The sequence below is a fragment of the Myotis nattereri genome, assembly GCF_964212035.1.
Source record: "Myotis nattereri genome assembly, chromosome: 2".
NCBI lineage: Eukaryota > Metazoa > Chordata > Mammalia > Chiroptera > Vespertilionidae > Myotis > Myotis nattereri.
In genome coordinates, this window is record NC_138076.1 from 188,435,401 (window position 1) to 188,454,247 (window position 18,847).

General features: G+C 36.6%; 1 protein-coding gene across 1 annotated transcript in view; it reads left to right on the forward strand.

The window, feature by feature from the left end:
* Nucleotides 1–18,847, forward strand: part of EPS8 (EGFR pathway substrate 8, signaling adaptor) — a 169,164-nt gene that overhangs the window by 64,824 nt on the left and 85,493 nt on the right. The window contains exon 2 of the mRNA XM_081082613.1: nucleotides 4,445–4,534. The gene's annotated coding sequence lies outside the window, so the exon portion shown is untranslated. The remainder of the gene's footprint in view (nucleotides 1–4,444; nucleotides 4,535–18,847) is intronic.

The following is an 18,847-nucleotide window of genomic DNA, read 5'->3' on the forward strand; positions in this document are numbered from 1 at the left end:
TACTGATTAATCTCTAGTACTCAGATTCCACCTCTTTAAAATGGGAGTAATAATAGTGTCTATCTGTATAGTGTTAGTTTAGAGCACGTAGTAAGTTCTCAATCAGTGTTAACCATCATTATTTGCATCATTTAAAGCTTTAATCTGCCACCTTAGGGAAGAGTTAGAAATGCAGTAGTGGCTGTGTTTACTTACTTAACAAGAAGAGGAAGTCTTAGTTAACTCCCTAGAGAAACCAAAGTAGAAACTTTGTTCAGTATGGTACATTGCTGAGACTGAAGCATCCAGCTCCACCCTCTCTGTTGATAAGCCAAAGGTCATTTGGCACCAAGAGTGAAGTGAGAGAAATGCCCTCTCAGTATTGCCTGGAGGACTTCGTAGCGGAGTTTTGCCTGGACTGTGTGGGCTGGTAAGTTGGAGTTTGTGAAATGTTTTCTTTGCTAAGGAGGGCTCTCAAAGGCATAATTATTATTGAGGATATTTGTAGACCTTTCAGTCTCTGTAAGCTCTTTAATAATCTTTTAAATTCCCATTTGGAATTCCAAGTGGATTCTGAATTTGGTGAAATCGGGTCCTGCCTCCTGGCTTCTTGCTTATGGAGATGGAGATTTAAAGGATTTTCTCCCCGTAGGTCAGGATGTTTAAGAGAATAAGTTCTTCCCCAATATAGCTAAGAAGATATCTGTTGACTGTTAACAGTTGGGAAAGTACAGACATACCAGACTTTCAGAAAGTTATTTTTAAATTAATATGATATGCAAAAGACTGTGATTATCCCATAAATATTAACTGCTTTGGGTTGTTTACACAATGTTATTTGTACTATGAAAATTTGCTTATTAACTGAGTTCAGCTTCTTAGGTTGTTATTGGCTTTGATTCCACAGACTTAACACTGCCAAATTTCTGTGTAAACATTTTCTTCGGCCTGAAATGTGAATATGTGTATTTAAAGTTTTTTTTTTTTTAAAAAAACCCTCTATATTAATGGAACTTGTAAACGTTTAAATAGTCAATTAATGGAAGTTTTAAAAGACCAACTCTTTAAAAAAATCCAATTTTGTACTTTTGATGTTTTAAATATAAAATTTGACCTCAGTGACAAATATATGTAATTTTTAATATATTTTTGTAGTTCTTATCAATTTGTTAATTTAATTTAAGTCAGAAAGAGCCTTTTGGTTATTGCTCAGTTACTAGGAATTGGGTGCAAGGCTAAGTTTTAGTATTTAGAAATAAATATTATATCACTAGATAGAGAACAAAAGTAAATAACTGGTTACATCCATGTTTTGGTGCTGGGAAATGTAATACATTCTTGAGTTCAAGTGCCATGGTTATGGCTGTATTGATCCTTTTTGAAATACAGTCTTGAAAATGTTGATTTTCCTTTGAAGTGTTTGTTTATTATTAAGACTTCCTACATCATAGAATTATCAATGTACACAAATTTTTAATGGCACTGAATGCAGCTTTGGTAGCATCAGTAGGTGAGGTGGTTTGAGATGTTTATGGCCTGATTTCGTTTTACCCTGTGACAAAGCTTTGGTTGGCTTTACAGGCCAAATTTTAAGGCATAAGTTAGTTGAGTATGAATTTCCTATGTGCCCTGGGAATGGTATATAAAATATTTGTTCTTTGCCCACCCTATTCTCACCTAAAGGAGGCTATTGTACCTGGAGTGCTTTAAAAGTTTCTGTTTTTCAACAGCTACCTTTGGAAACTGTTCTTCAGTTTAAGTAAATTGCACATAAGAGGAAATGACTATAGAGAGGATAAGACATTTAGACTCATTTTTTATGTACATAATTCTGAAATAAATTATCTAGAGAAATCTCCTTTTTAGTTTATTTTTCAATGAAATTGTGTCATTAATTCATCAAGGTAGGTGGTATGAGATTTCCTTAGGGGAATTTCCTTGGAGTTTTTTTTTTTTTTTTTTAATATATTTTATTGATTTTTTGCAGAGAGGAAGGGAGAGGGATAGAGAGTCAGAAACATTGATGAGAGAGAAACATCAATCAGCTGCCTCCTGCACACTCCCCACTGGGGATGTGCCCGCAACTAAGGTACATGCCCTTGACCGGAATCGAACCTGGGACCCTTGAGTCCGCAGGCCGAAGCTCCATCCACTGAGCCAAACTGGTTAGGGCATCCTTGGAGTTTTAAGGGGAACATAAATCAGCTCATTATACTTTAGTCTTGTAAGTAATAATTTAGTTGAATTGTATAAAAATTTTATGTAGGTGATAATGATAAAATAGGTGATCACGTGCTTTTGATTATTTACCTTACAGGATAGTTCTAATTTAATTAAACAAGTATTTTTTAAAATTTACTTTAGAGTTAAGTTTGTGAATGTGTTTTTTAAAAAAAAATAAATTTCTATTAATTTCAGAGAGGAAAGGAGAGGGAGAGATAGAAATATCAATGATGAGAGAGAATCATTGATTGGCTGCCTCCTGCATGCCCCCTTCTGGGGTTTGAGCCCACAACCTGGGCATGTGTCCTGACTGGGAATTGAACAGTGATCTGGTTCATAGGTTGACGCTCAACCACTGAACCACACTAGCAGGCTGTGTATGTATTTTTAGTTGTTTAATTTGATATGTAAGCACTTAAAATCGGACTTTTCAGCTATGTGAAGAAATTACGCTCTTTTATTTTATTTCAAAGTTGTGGCATTTGTATACAGAATCTTGTGTATGGAATATATTAACTATATTTGGGAATTTGATTAGAAGAAACTTGTGATAGTTTTAATTCTTAATATATTTTTTAAAATTTAAGGCAATCTGTGAAATATTTTCTCTCTGTACTTGCTCGTGTAAAATCTGAGCTGAATTGCTATGTGTGTTTCTTAAACTTGCCGTCGATCTCACACGAACGTTTGTCCAAGAAGGCTTTGCTTTTAGGAACATTTCTATAGTTTCTTGAATATTAAGAATGTGTTATGGGAGATATTTATGTAATTCAGGGTCATATTATTCATCTCTACTAATTATGCAATTCGAACAGTCATATTTAAAAATCTGACAATATTTATTACTATTAGTATTACATTCTTTGTTTTTCTTCATTGTTTCTTAAAAAAAATACTTTTCCCTCATTTGCAAGTAATTTTTCTTTATTCCACTGTTTTATACAATTTACCAGACCATGCAACACAGTTAGTATCCATTAAGTAGAGCCCATGCATATCAATCTTGGACACAAAGCCTGGGATTGTAGTTGGAAAAAGCCCTCCTGCTGCTCTTCCCTCTCCTTCCAAAGACTTGAATGTAGTCTCTCAATTTATTCAAAGCCTGGGTTTGTGAAAGCCAGTTGGTCTCCTTTCTGCCCATTCATAACTGATGTTGCACTCTTCTGGATAAAAATTGTCACTGGCGTTCCCATTTCTCATCATTTAAAACTCAAAGTCTGAGATGTAACTTATCATTTGTAGCCACGTAGCTCATTTTATGGCTTAAGCTTCTTGATTTTTATGCTTTACACCTCCCACTTCCCATCTTTCTCTTTACCTATACCACAATTGGAGTTTCTGCCTCATATCCAAAATTTACATCATCCTTCAGGTCTACCAATCGCCCCCATTAAATTTCTTCTGGCCCTCTCTTCCAACATTAAAAGTAATCTATTATGTATTTTCTGTATTTTCTTCAAGTACTTCCTGTTCTGTCTTGTGTTAATGTTATTTTTACATGTGTTACAATGTTTTACACCTCCTATGTAACATTTCTGACTTTAAATGATCCACTAAGTTAAGTCTCTATCTCTTATTGGATGTGGGTTCATCTTGTATCTCCCATGCCGCCTTGTATTCAGTAGATGCTCGTTGTAAATACTGGGTGACTGAATAAATAGAATGACTGACATGATAGTGAGTTATTGACCGTAAGACTTTTCACTGCTCTGTTGAAATGGACATTTAGGAACAGAGAATCAACTAGAGATCTAAACAAGTATGGTGTGGTTCTCTGAATCAGAGCTGCTGCCCACAGTGAAAGCTGAAGAAACAAAGAGTGATCTTAGATGATGTTTAGTGGCTTAAGACTGACAAGGAAAGAATGACTTTTTCTAGGTAAAAGCTTTGGGCTGAATAGGTAATTGAAGAGTAACATTGGCTTTGTAACAGTGACTACAGTTTTGAGTCAGAACATTTTTCAAAAGTTCATAGTTTTGTAATAGTACTGTCAGTTCTGCTATCATGCTTGCTTTGAAAATGAGATATTGTTGATATTAGGGAACAATTTGAGTATAATATAAATCTTACATTTGTTATGCGTGATTTTATCTGAGCGATTGTAGGTGAACATAGGAAACTTCACCAAGCCACGTAGGATACACAAGCACACACCTTAGATATCTTCTAGCTACCTTACTTCACTGCATACTGTAAGCTATAGCCATCATATCTCATTTTATAACTTTCCCTTCCATTTCAGGTAACTCTTCTCCCATCATTTCACAATAACTCACCAGCTGCAGCCCTTTGGACAGCCAGTTCTAGAAGCAAAGTTCATGTCTTTTTCAAGGTAAGGTGCCATATTGCAGTTTTTTATTTTCTTTTAACCATTTAACACAGTGGTTCTCAACCTGTGGGTCACAACCCCTTTTGTGGTCAAACGATCCTTTCACAGGGGTCACCTAAGACCATCCTGCATATCAGATATTTACATTACGATTCATAACAGTAGCAACATTACAGTTATGAAGTTGCAACAAAACTAATTTTATGGTTGGGTCACAACATGAGGAACTGTATAAAAAGGGCCAGAAGGTTGAGAACCACTGATTTAACATATGTAAAACTGTTCTATGGTCTTTATTAGGTTCCTTTCTTATTTTATGTGTCACACCATTTCCCCCATAAGCCCCGAGGTTTTAATGATATGATTTGCATAGCATTGTGGTTTTCTGGAATGCATATGTTGCATTATAACAGAACTGACTGTACTAATTGATAACATACAAAGTATGAGCTGATAGTTTTTTTTTCCTCTCTCTCTCACTCTCTTTTTCTTCTTCATTTCAACTCTCTCTCTCCCCTCTCTTTTATTGCTGAAATACACTAAATAGTCCCTGTAAGGAGGAACCCAGTACCACAGAGCAAAATGTCAAAGAACTTGTTTAATGAGTATTGTAAAAAAAAGGGGGGGGGCATATCTTTACCAATGGAAACATAGATAGGCTCAAATGCAAGTAGAGACGGAGAAGTTAATAATAAAAGGCCTATGGCCCCTGGAGTAAAAATACATCTTACCCTTAAGTAATAATAATTATGTTTAACATTTTTGGAGCCTTTGCTATGTAGTAGGTACTATGATAAGTTCTGGACATGGATTATGCCACGTAATTTTTATAAACACTATAAAGTAGGTGTTATTACTGTCTTTATTTTACAGATGCGGAATAAATGGCTTACAGGGGTTAACTTGCCCAAGGTGGATAACTCATAAATATAAATGGCAGAGCCTGTTCTTAAATCAAGTGTAACGTCTATTGACCTTCGTGGTCTCTCAGCGTACTTTGTAGATTGTAAATAAATAACTTCCACATGTGTATTTCCTCTGCACTTAACTATGTCTGGTTGGCATCACTATTTTAATCCCTATTATGGAAGAAAGAAAGAAAGGTACTCAGCCTAAGAAATACCCAGATGGTCAGAGGTAGAGCTATAACAGAACTAACAACACAGTTTTATCCCATTGTGATTATACATAAAAAGGGAGAAAAATTGTATAGTTAGCAATAAGGGGGTGAGCTGGACTAAGGAAGAAGAGAAGAAATGATTGCGTTGGAAGTTGGGGACAAAAAGGTGAACTTATCAGAATATGCTACAGTTGGAAGTAGGGAGCTTACTGGAGGATAAGCAGGAGGGGGACTCCAATTCTATAGCACATGAAGCCTAATCAGATTCTCATAAAGAAACTCAAGCTAGCACCAATTTATACACAGGAATATGATAAGAGAAATTTGAGGTCATGAGCATAATAAATTCATTATGTGGTAAATTCCGATTTGTAGTAGGCTCACGGAAAAAAAAAACAAAACAGGAAAAAGAGAGGAAAGACTTCAAAAGGCTTTATTTGTTCTTTTATATACATATTGCTATTTCTTTAGGTAGTCAGTTACCTCATATGTAAACACATGTTTAATCAGTGTTTGTTAAACTGGAGGTTTGATAAACAGTAGAGAGAATAGTTCTTCAATTGAGTGTTGATTAAGAGCCAAATATTATACAGGTAATAGGATAAGTAATGGTGAATGTTAAGGATTAATGAGTGTTTTTGAACCTAAAGCAGGGGGTCAGCACACTGTTTTCTAGGGGCCATGAATGGTTTTTACATTTTTAGTAGGTTATTAAAAACAAAAATGAAAACAAAGAATAACAACAGGGACCATATGTGGCCCCCACACCCCCAAACTGAGCCTTTACAGAAAGTTTGTCAGCCCCTGACCTGCAGCATAGCCCATGAGCAAAAAAAGTTATACTCCATATTTTTTAGGTGATGGAAACTGGTTTATATTAAATAGAGGGCTACATTTTCAGACACGTGACCCCCCCCCCCCCCCCCCCCCCACACACACACCCTTGTAGGAAGGAATTGATACTTATTTACTATGATATTTTGCTAGGGGTTTTGTGTACTTTGTGATCTTGAAAGAGTGTAACTACTTTACAAAGGATGGAACTAGGGGGGCAGGGGCGGGGGCAGGCTGGAGGGGGTCCTGGGGGGGGGAGGAGACATATGTAATACTTTCAACAATAAGGAATTATTAAAACAAAACAAAGGATGGAACTAGGCTCATAGAGGCTAAATTAGACTAAAGTTTCACATTTAATAATGGGACTCATGTTTGCCTGAGTCTCCCAGATAAGAAAATGGTGGAGAAAATTTGTTTGTAAAAATTGGGTATGTCTATTCACAATTCTGGCTTGAAATTATCTAAATAGATGTCAGATGTAAACATTTGTAATAACTTTAGCTAGTTACTATAAGATATAAGATATAAACAAATCAATTAAATTTTACAAGCAAAAAATAGGATGGGTTGGAGAACTGTAATTTTATTATACATTTACATATGAAGGAAGATCTTTGAATACACTGTATTTAGAGTTATAAAGAAAATGTAAAGAAAAATTTAAAGAAATCTGAGATTTAAAATGTTTTCACTATAATGTGCAAAATAGAAAAATGAGTCTGCATCAGTAGAAGATGTGCCAGGCAACAGTGGATTTTTGAAAAGCAGATAATAAGCAAATATTGGCCCATGTGTTTAATTGTAAAGTTTTATGAAGAAGATTTCAGGGTGCTATGAAAACATGTAATGAGGGATCTAATATAGATTGGTGGGCCAGGGCAAGACTTCCCCTGAGGGGTCGTTTAAGCTGAGATACAGGAGTTAGGCAGCAAAGACAAAGAGGATAACTATTCCAGACAGAGTGTGATAGGCCTCCAGGATGGAAAGAGCTTGGCAAATTCAAGGGAATGTCAAAAAAGGTCATTGTATCTCCTAACAGCTCTGAGGACAGGATTACATCTGTTTTGTGCATCACTGTAAAGCCCTCAGCAAGATTTACTGAATTCATAGAAAAATGAATGGACATTTTGCTTGACAATTTCTGGTATAATTATGAGTACAGGGATTGCCTGGGTGAAAGCTACTATTCTCCTTTCTGAAGACTACCTAATTATATTAAACTACTCAGATTGGTCATAATCCCTTGTTACCATAGGCCACTTAACAGTTGTCAAGGCATCAGAATGGAGCTTGACCTGCATGCAGACAGTCTGCACAGAAAAGTCAGGAAAAAAGAATGGAGAGCATTTTACCTGGATATGATTCTGAGAAGGAAAAGTGAATTTGCATCATTGCAACGTCAGGAATAAATCTGACAAAGAATGAATATAGCCACTTTTCTAAAAATGACCAGTTAGGGTGAGGGTGTTTGGTACTAAAACATGTGATCCCAGGTTCTCTGGGTGACCAAGTATCATGATAATCAGGCTTAGAGGTTTAATTAAGTTAAAAACTCAAATAATTCCTATTTGTGGGGCTTATTTCTTCATATTTAAAGTTGAACTTCTAAATTAAGATACTTTCATTTATAAGTTTGGTTGCATTGAGGAATTTATAACATAGAAAGAGAATGGGGAAAGGGTTGCATATTTGCCAAGTGTGTGTGTGTGTGTGTGTGTGTGTGTATATCTAAGCGACCATTCGACTGTTCAACTGTTCGCTATGACACGCACTGACTACCAGGGGGCAGATGCTCAAAGCACAGGATCGGGAACTTGGAACAGAACGATGAGTCTCTGAGAGAAGTGGGGAAGGAGGAGGGACGGAAGAGATTAACCAAAGATCTTACATGCTTACTAGATGCCCGGTGCATGGATTCGTGCACCTGGGGTCCCTCGGCCTGGCTTGCAGGGATTGGGCTGAAACCGGCACCCCAACTCCCCCCGAGGGGTCTCTGATTGCAAGAGGGCACAGGCCAGGCTGAGGGACCCCACCAGTGCACGAATCCACTCGGCCTCTAGTATGAAATAAAGTTGTAGTAGATGTGGAAGGACTATTTCACAAGATATTTACCATAAATTGGAGATGAAATAGGGGTTTACAACAATTAAGGAAAGAGAGAAGATAACTTTAGAGTAGGAAGGCAAATGGAAATTAGAGATAGAAGGAAAGAAAACCTTTCAGGATTATTCTTGAATGTTAACCTTTGAGTTAAAAAGCAATAGCCAATAAAGTAGTAAAAACAATACCTGTACTGCTGATTATACAAGACTTTAATAATGACACTTGTGTATGCTTTACTTAAGCTTGAACTATAGTAAATTTTAGTTTAATGCTATCAGATTGTTAGGAGTTTAATGTGAAATTTGAGGAATTTTTCACTAGATGTCATAAATCTGTTCCATTACAAAAAGAGTCATACAGTCAAGGCTAGCATATGAGGTTAAGTGTTTAAGAGTTGTTTTGTTTTCATCAGTGAGGGGAGAAGAAAGAGCCTCTGCCCCAGCAGATATTTAAGGTTTTCTGAGGGTGTGTTGGGAGGTGCATGTAGAAAAGTCTTATTTATTTTAAAGGTTTCTTTTTTAGGTTAAAATTACTGAGTTAGATATTATCAATGTCACTTGGCTTCTTACCAGGAATAGAGGATATTTTAACTATTGCAGTTAACAATTTATTTTTCAGAAGACATCAAGTTAATAACTTTTTAAATGAAAATTATAGACATTGTTATGCCTTTAAAATTTTTAAAAGTCTTAACTTTTGTTAACACTCTTTTGTAATTCCTATAGATATTTGCTGGAAACTTTAATAATGGATTAATTAATTATAAAAGCAAGATATAAGTCTTTTCTTCTCTTATGACTTTAAAAGTTTGACCTTAGAAGCCATCTTATTGAATATACTAGAGGCCCAGTGCATGAAATTCGTGCACTTAGGGCGGGGTGGGGGGGGGTGTAGGGGGGGAGAGTACTTCAGTCTGTCCTGCTTAGCAGCTCAATTAAGAAGTGAAAAATGCAGAGGAATTTACAAAAATTATTTGAGCCTTTTCATAAGCTCTTTCATTATGATCTTATTGTAAAGGAACATACCTATTCCAAATCATTTTATATTTTTAAAGTAATTTTTGATATATATTGTCTTATTTTATCCCCTCCATATACTGTGAGAATGTTGTGTGAGGGTGGAACATAGTCAAACAGAGGGCCCTACTCCGTTTGACTCATGTGAATGAATTAATTTCCAGGGGTAGAATTTTATCCACTGTGTTGATTGGGTAAATTATATACTTTTAGGAAGCAGGATGACTGTTTTGGCCCTAAAATCACACTGGCAGGCTTTCAAGAGCCCCTTTGAATCTTCAGCACCCCCAGAGTGGTGCTACCACTAGGAAGTATTGCATTTCCTTGGGCTGCTGCTTTATGGGTTTCACCTTTCTGGGATAACTTTGCCCTTCTGATTAACTGCTCCTTCATAATAGGAAGGTCAGAGTGACTGTGGCTGATTTCAAAGTGCATAGTCTGCATCATTAGCTAACCTGGAATTTCTTTTTCAAATATTAAGAACTAGAAATATGCAGTCATTTAATATTTAAACTAGTTTCTATGAATCAGTTATAGATATGATTGAACACTTATTAGCTGACGTGGCACATGAAAGGATGGTCTTTCTACTGAAAGCAAAATACTGCGAGAGTCAGGTGTTTGAAATCCCTCCAGTCTAGATTACTCAAGAGGAAACAAACAGCAAGATTCAGTGTAATTGCTTGTTATTTTGAAGAAGGAAATGTTATGTGTTATTTTTCTCCCCTAAGGCCTGTGTCCAGGGCAGAATCATTTTGGTGTTTTTTATAATTCTTTGAGATGTTTCCAATATTTTAGAACTAAAAAAACAAGTTAAAGTGACATAAACGTATCTGGACAGTGGAATGTTTCAAAGCTTATCTAAGTAAATGTTCTTCTTCTATATTAAAGGTCTGGTTTTATTCGTACCCAAATCCTAGTGATATAATAGTCACAGTAGAATTAATAAACTAATATATGAAAAGGACATACATAAATTTTGGCACAGATTTTGTTAAATGTGAAATGTTTATACATACATACATATGTAATTATACATGTGCATGTGTTTCTGTGCATAAGTATGTTTAAGCTTTAGCAGGCATCCCAGTGTGGGGGTGGGGAATCACAGACATACTGTGGAAACAGAGTCTGGGCTCTTCCATTGGTCTCTTTGGGTTTGAGGCTTTACCACGTGTGATAGTGGGGAAGGATGGGTCTGCGCCACAGTTTCCTCATCTGTAAAATATATATAATAATGGAATCTGCTGTTTGGAGGAATAGTGATTATCATTTGAATTAATGGGGGCCAAGAATGTTTAACAATGCTTGGCCTATATAAGCACTGAGTGTTATTTACTGTTTTTGTAAATTATTATGAAATATTGGCCACACAGAGAGGAAAAAAGAATTACCTTGAAAAAAAGTGACTGTTTCAAAAGCCTAAAATATTAGTTAATTGTGCAGATTAAAATCATAAAGTTGTTTCTTTATTATTAAGAGATTATGGTATAAAAAGGGATATGTGTAAATCTTCAGTGGTTTATTCATTATAATATACCTTGGATTATCTATTTTTTTAGTGTATTTAAAGTTTTCGCTTTTATGGCCAGATAATATAGGTCTATGGGATGGTCTCCACTTTGGAACCTGGTCGGCTTAGGGAAATTGGTATCTTTTGTCCATTTTGTTTTAGACTTCAATTTTGTCTAATCAGTGTTTGAAAGAAATGCCACTTGTTAGACTTCCTTCCAAGAAAAACACTGGGTGTTTCAGGAAGTGGTCCTAGTGAGTCAGAGGATAATACGTTTTCCTCTGAGTCAGTTCTGAGCCTCCTTGATATAAATAGGCGTACTTTCACCAAAGTTCTGCTTTTCAGATCAGATGTTAAAATCATAACTGATACATGACCACACCAACAGCAATACTTAAATTGGTACTTCAACTCAATTATTACTGGGGTTTTTTATCTAATTGGAACTGTAGAAATTCTGCTAAGTTAATTTTTAAAATATTTAATTCAATTTTGTACCTCTGAATAAGTTTCTGTTTCGCAAGTTTTGCTTCAGATAAGACTCATTTGTGTCGGTGGGGTCATTTCTGTCCATTTTAGAGGACATTTATATTGATGATAATGTTCCACTTTGGTCACTAAAATTCTATGGACTTTCTTTAGCACACACATGTAAAACTATAGCACAACTTTAGTACAGGATTTATTTTGCAAAACACTGTTAGTTTGCCAAGTCCTGGAGCCGTGTTAGAGATACAAAGGACTAAATCAGAGTGGTTCTTCATAGCCACACTAAAAAACACGAAACACAATAAATAATTGCCAAAGGACTAGAAGTTGTTAATGTTGAGTTGGTCAGGGAGGACTTTAAAAACAGGGTGGAAATTGAGGAATTGATGTGACGTATAAAACTGCTAGTACGAAGGATGTTTAGGGTAAGAGCAGAGGCCTGCAGGTCAGTCAAAAAGGAACTGATAGATAGAGGTGTAGGCAATATATCTTAACTGATCTATGCGTGATTTTGCTTATAATCCAGCTAACAACCTTCTCATTTTTACAGATCAATAAATAGGGCCTTAGAGAGGATATGATCTGTCTAAAGTCACAGGGAGATGGTAGAGTCAGGACTTACGTTCAAGGCTGCCTATCTTCACGACATGTTCCTTTTACTATGAAACAGTTACACAATGAAAGCATTGGGGTATACTCAGTAAGTTTTTATTGTTTCCAGTAGCTCTGAAAAAAACAAAACAAAAAAAACATCCACAAAGCATTTTCCTTCTTGGCAGAAATATTGACTTTTTTAGGGCTCAGGAAGTTGTCTTTGGGTGTTAGGAAATTGCCTTATGGGCAAGTTTGCTCACCCCTCCTCTTAGGGAGCAGCAAGTAGGACTATCCTTTTCGTAAGAGCACATTATTGTCATTGAGCCTCTGTAAGGTTCTCAAGGTCAATAGATATGTTTGGGGATAATTTGTGGGTAGTGGTGACCCGTGCTGTGAATCCTTTGCCCACTTATATTAGTAGACTGATAGCTGGTCATTTTTCTTTTTTTTTAAATCTTAAGGATTGAGCTTTGGTTGGAGTCTGGTTTTTTGCCTTGGCACCTACAGCCATTACCAGAGCATGCCACTTTCTTTCATCGTATTTCCCTCACAGCAGGGAAGCAGCCATGTGGCTCTTGGCGAAATTGGCCTTCTTTGAAGTGACAACAGTGGCAGTTGAGATCAAGCGCCACTCCTGTAAACTCTGAGTCTCATGTCACATAAAATTCAAACACTTGTTTCCTGGAAAAATTTTTGCTTTAGCATCTCAGAATGAAATCGCTTCAGTTCCTGGGAGAGCAGGGAAATCGATCTTTTCTTCCCAGCTAACTACCTGGAGTGAACTACTGTGTGCTGCCACGTGCTAGTCCCAGGGATTCTTAGCAGCTAAATTGTAAAAAAAGAAAAGTATGAAACTCCTCATGCCATCACATGCTTTATTTGTAGGCAGGTTTGGAGTTTATGGGGGTAACTTCCAGTCATCAAAGGGACTTCAGTATCTCTCCCTCCCCACAAATGACAAGATAGGGTACTTTTCTGCTGTGTTCTGTTCCGTCAGGTGGCCTGTATGGGTAAATGTATCTGACAGGAAGCAGGTCACTGAGCTGATATGCTGGCCTTTGTCACTGAGCGAATGCACCAGGACTTCACAGCTGCAAAGACCTCTTGGAGAGACCCTGGTTTCCAGCCTAACCAGTACTAATGGGGGACCTACTAGTTTAAGTGACATGTCCAAGGCAGAGTTAGAAATAGTGCTGGCAAAGCGAGGAATAGTGTTGACTTCAGCATGGAGTGTTCTTTCTAAATTCACGACAAACCTAAGTCAAGTTGACATCTAGGACGTCCCAGGAATGATGTTTTCTCAACCCTCACGGAAAGTGGGTGGGTGCTGGTAGGACTGCTGTCACCATCAGAGAGTGTCGGGCACAACTGGAGAGGTGAGAAGAGGGGATTAGAAGAGGATTTCATTTCCCACTCCATTTGGGGAAAATATGGAAGATAGCTGGTAATAAGAGAAGTCAAGATGGAAGGCAGGAGAAAGGAGACGTCTGCTTTACAGTGTGAATGGGAGTGACTTGGAGAGACTTTTGACACTCTCTTTTCCCTAAGTGGCTCTTGTGAGAAGTTAGTGATGCTAAGTATTTTCCGTTTTTAACTCTTTAACTAGTTAACATATTTCATCCTAAGTTTTCTTGCTTTTAGAACATTGTTTCATTCTGTCTTTTCTTAATAAGAAGATTTGAAATAAACATCTTAATTTGCTCAAGTAAAAAATAATTAAGGGCATACTTTTTTATTCATTAAATAAGTATTTATTGAGAACTTACTTCATGTTAGGAGCTATGCTTAGCACTTGGTATTCACTAAAATTATTTAGCCCTGCTCTCAAGAAATGTAAAATCCTGTGTGTAAACAAGGAAATAGGAAGTTCCTGCAGCATGACACGTGCATCTTAATGTTAGACTGAAGTGTTAATGGGAACCTGTGAGAGAGGCATCTGTCCTGCTGTAGAGCCATCAGGCCTCCCAGCTCTGAGATCTAAAGTTGGATTAGGAGCTGGCCAGGTGAAGGTGGCAGAGGTTTGTGGGTGGAAGGATATTCCAGACAGACGATGTCTCTTTAAGGCAAGAGTCTGAGAAGTACTTCAGTATGGCTCATGCATAGTGAGCTTGGGAGGGGTGCGGGTGGTGGGTCTGGAGGGAGCAGGGGAAGCGGCAAGAAGGAAGAAATGGTGAAAGAAGCAGCTGTCAGGGTACGAAGGGCCAGATCGCAGGAGCACCATGCTGTGCAATGGAATTTGATGTGATCTTGAGGGCAGTAGGTTACTTTGATAGGATTTAGATAAAAGAATAATAAAAAAATTAAATTTTAGAAGGGAGTAGTATTAGATTGATTCAAATTTTATGTATAAAAACTTCTGAAATGATTTGATTTTAGCTCATCAGAAGGCCAAAAGATCACTTAACATCCTGATACTCTTCATTCATGGATTTTTACTGCTTACATAACACAAAATGTATGGACTTTTAAAACTACCTTAAGGTGTGAGACCAAATATAAGAAAATATGTATTATAAGGAACAACCATGTTTCTCTCTTGACATGTAATATAGTGAAGCTATTAAAAGAGGTTGCTGAGTTTAAGCTATGCTGACAGCTTAGTAGATTGAGGAAAACTGAAATCTTTTCCCCTCACACTCAGTAAAACTAAACAATGTTTTGTTAGAAAAAGCAGTGCATGTTTTCAAGTTGATTTGTTGAAGTTTTTGAGAGAATGTATTTCCCACAGAAGTTGGAGGAAAAGTGTCTACTATGTATTATTCTGTTTCATAGAGGTAAAGTGGAAAATCTCTACAGTTTCAGTTTGTTTTTTACTTTTTGATATATTTCTTTCATAATAATTCTTATGTCCCCTTGTGTTTAAAAGCATGTTGCTTCACAGTTGGGTGTAAGAGTCAGCTCTGATTTTCTTGATTGCCATTACACAATTGGAAAAATGTTCCCATAGGTAAGTATTCTGTAATAGACGTGGACTCGGCTGAACAAAAATCAAGGCGATGCCACTCCCTTTTAGAATTTCGAGATCCTTTTGAAGCGCTAGGGTCCATTGTCTTGATTCTGGTACTACCTTTGCCTTTATCTTGATATTATTTCTAATAATCTGGTTATCGCCTGTCTTTACTTCATAAACTTCCAAAATCCAATGTCTTTCCTTTCTTGTCTATAAGTAAAAGCTAGACTGTTAGTTCTCTTCTATACAAATGTATGTGCTTTCATGTATAATACATTTATAACAAAAGAAAGAAATCCTTTAGATGCTATGTGACCTTGTGAGTTGGGGTAAAAAAACTAACTTTATAACTATTATTTTCCTCTGTGGCAGAGTGGTTGGATTTCATTCCATATCTACTATTTATTAGCTCTTTGACATTGGGCATGTTATTAAACTCTGTACCTAGCTTAACTCATCTGTAAAGTGAGGATAGTGATTCCTATGTCATAAGGCTGTTGTGACAATTAAAAGAAAATAAATAAATGTAAAGCACTTAGAATAGCGCCCGGCACATAGTGTTATCGAAATGTGAGTTGCTACTGCTTGCTTTCTATCACTACTTATCTTTCCTCCTGTCACTACTATTAGCAATCGAGGTATTAGGTAAGTTTTCTTAGTGCATTGACTTTATAAAATCAGGTGCCTTAAAATGGGGACAGCAGTCAAGCTAGCTGAATTATACCCAGTTTATTTAATAAAGAGCTGCAATTAAATTTGGGGGCTATGTAGAAATATTAAAATAAACTTATTCTTTTTAAAATATATTTTATTGATTTTTTTACAGAGAGGAAGGGAGAGAGATAGAGAGTTAGAAACACTGATGAGAGAGAAACATCAATCAGTTGGCTCTTGCACACCCCCTCCTGGGGATGTGCCTGCAACCAAGGTACATGCCCTTGACCAGAATCGAACCCGGGACCCTTCAGTCTGCAGACTGACGCTCTATCCACTGAGCCAAACCGGTTAGGGCAAAATAAACTTATTCTTATGAGCAATTCATTTTTTTATTAAATCAGATCATGCTTCTGCCCCCAGTTTTCCCTACCTCAGTTTATTATAGGCCATCTCCCAGGTGCTTAGAGATGGGGACTATGGGAATGGGAAGAAAGAAATGCAAATATGGCCTTCCCAGCCTTCGTGATAATTCCCTCTTCAAATTTCCTCTTCCTTCTGACATCAAATATCCTACTTACCCAAACAAATTCATCTTAGTTTCCCAACAAAAATCCACCCAATATGTTCCAGGAACATGAAGGTTTCTGGTGATTCTCCCATTCCCTGATTGATCCAAACACTCCCCCCACACCCCCTTATTAATTCACTGTAGAGAGTTGTTTGCCCTTTTTGAATTCCAGGTGCTCAAGTCCGGGAATATAATTATTAGCAAAATAAATTTTCTTTTTTGGTGTATAAATTGACACTGGCCCGAAAGTGGGCATGCTACTACAAAAAAAAATCCCATTGCTGCCCAAGTGGATAGTAGTTCGGTTGTTCTTCTCTCACTTTCCTATTTCTCATCAAATCCAGGTTCTTAAACTTGAAGTGTCTAAAGTTAACATTTTATAGATTTTACTGCTTTTTTTGTAATTTTTTATTCACTTTCATTTTATTTCACTTAAATTCAGAGCATTACCTGAAATAGGAAAACAAGAACAACATTCTTATTCAGTTATTTTTGCATAGGCATCTTTTCAACAGAGCACTCTTTGTGCATTAGTCTTAAAACAGAAAGCACTTCGAAAAAAATTCATAAATTCTCTGTTTTGGTGTTTTACTAGTTATCTTAGATTTTAAATGAGGAAATCCTGAAATAACATTTTCAGAATGAATTGCTCAATGTCATACTTTTTAGATGCTATATTTGCCTCAGTCTGATGTTAGGTCCTCACAAATACTATCTTTTCTTTTAAGCAAGTAACAGAAGTTGTAATATTATATTTATTACTAGTAGCCCAGTGCATGAAATTCGTGCACATTAAAAGGGAATTAATTGCCCTAACTGGTTTGGCTCAGTGGATAGAGCATCGGCCTGTAGACTCAAGGGTCCCGGGTTCGATTCTGGTCAAGGGCATGTACCTTGGTTGTTAGGCAGCTAATCAATGTTTCTCTCTCATTGATGTTTCTAACTCTCTATCCCTTTCCCTTCCTCTCTGTAAAAATTCAATAAAATATGTTTTTTTTAAAAAAGGAATTAATTAGCGGAGATATTTTAATATTGCTATTTGACCTTTCTCTATAATAGAAGTGTGAGAGATGTAAGGAAATTAGTTATATGTATATGAAAATAATATATAAACTTATTACTAAATAAACAGTAACAAAAGGATATAACAACAGAGGCATGATATAAAAATGACAAAAACATGATATGAAAACAACAAAAACATGATATGAAAACAAAAACATGATATAAAAACAACAGTGATGCAAACAATGACTGATAAAGTGATTAAACTTATTCTAATATCTACCTGTACACCACATTAAGAGTGAAAACACTTTCAGAGTGCTTGACTAATTTCCCTTGTGATGAAGTATTTAGAACTTTAACTGTAACATCACATGCTCTTCAAACTTGAGAGAAAGCAACATATAACTGACCATGTGCGAAAATGGGTTCATGTAGGAATATGCCTACTCTGTCTAGAGCAGCAGTTCTCAACCTGTGGGTCGCGACCCCTATGGAGGTAGAATGACCCTTTCACAGGGGTCGCCTACGACCATCCTGCATATCAGATATTTACATTACGATTCATAACAGTAGCAACATTACAGTATGAAGTAGCAACAAAAATAATTTTATGGTTGGGGATCACAACATGAGGAACTGTATTTAAAGGGCCAGAAGGTTGAGAACCACTTGTCTAGAGTTTGTCCTTGTGATTTATTAATAGTCATAACAAATGCTGGGAAGCTGTCATCGAATCAATTTAAATGGGAGGCCAGTGTCAGATGGGGATAAATTGATTCTTGGAATCAGAACAACCTCTCCCTCTGCAGATCCTGTTAATACTTCAGCTTTAATAATGTTAGGTCTTAATCTTTTGATAATAAATCTGATACCATTACAAAGACCCCATTTACTATAGAGATTTCTCAATAGCATGATGATTGTACCCACTTTCAATTTTAATTTATGACATGGCATTCCCAAGGGAGTAATACTATTAAGAAATTCGATGGGAAAATTTTCCTTTTCAGCATCATCTGTGGAATCAATGGAATCATCACTCAAATATGTGTGAAAATCTCCATCAAGTATATCCAAAATTTCTTCATTTAATTTTTGAACATGCTGATTTTTTGGACAAAGAATTTCACATTTAGATATATTTTTAGTATTATCTATAGATATAGTATTTCCAAAGGTAGCTTCAATAATAGATCCATTACAAATCATTTCACTTCCACCCTCCGCTCCCAGGGCGGGTTCCTGCCTGAAACCTCGTCCTGAGAGCGGGTTCCTGCCTGAAACCTCACCCTCCAGGAAACAGCTGGGGAAGGCCACAGCCATTTCCTGCAGGACTGACTTTTTTCCGGTTGGTTGCGGTTCTGGCCATGATGTTACACCCAGGGTTTTTATATAAGTAGATTTTAATTATTTCATGTTGGTTCTTCCACTAGATTGTAAGCTCCATGAAGCTAAGAACCC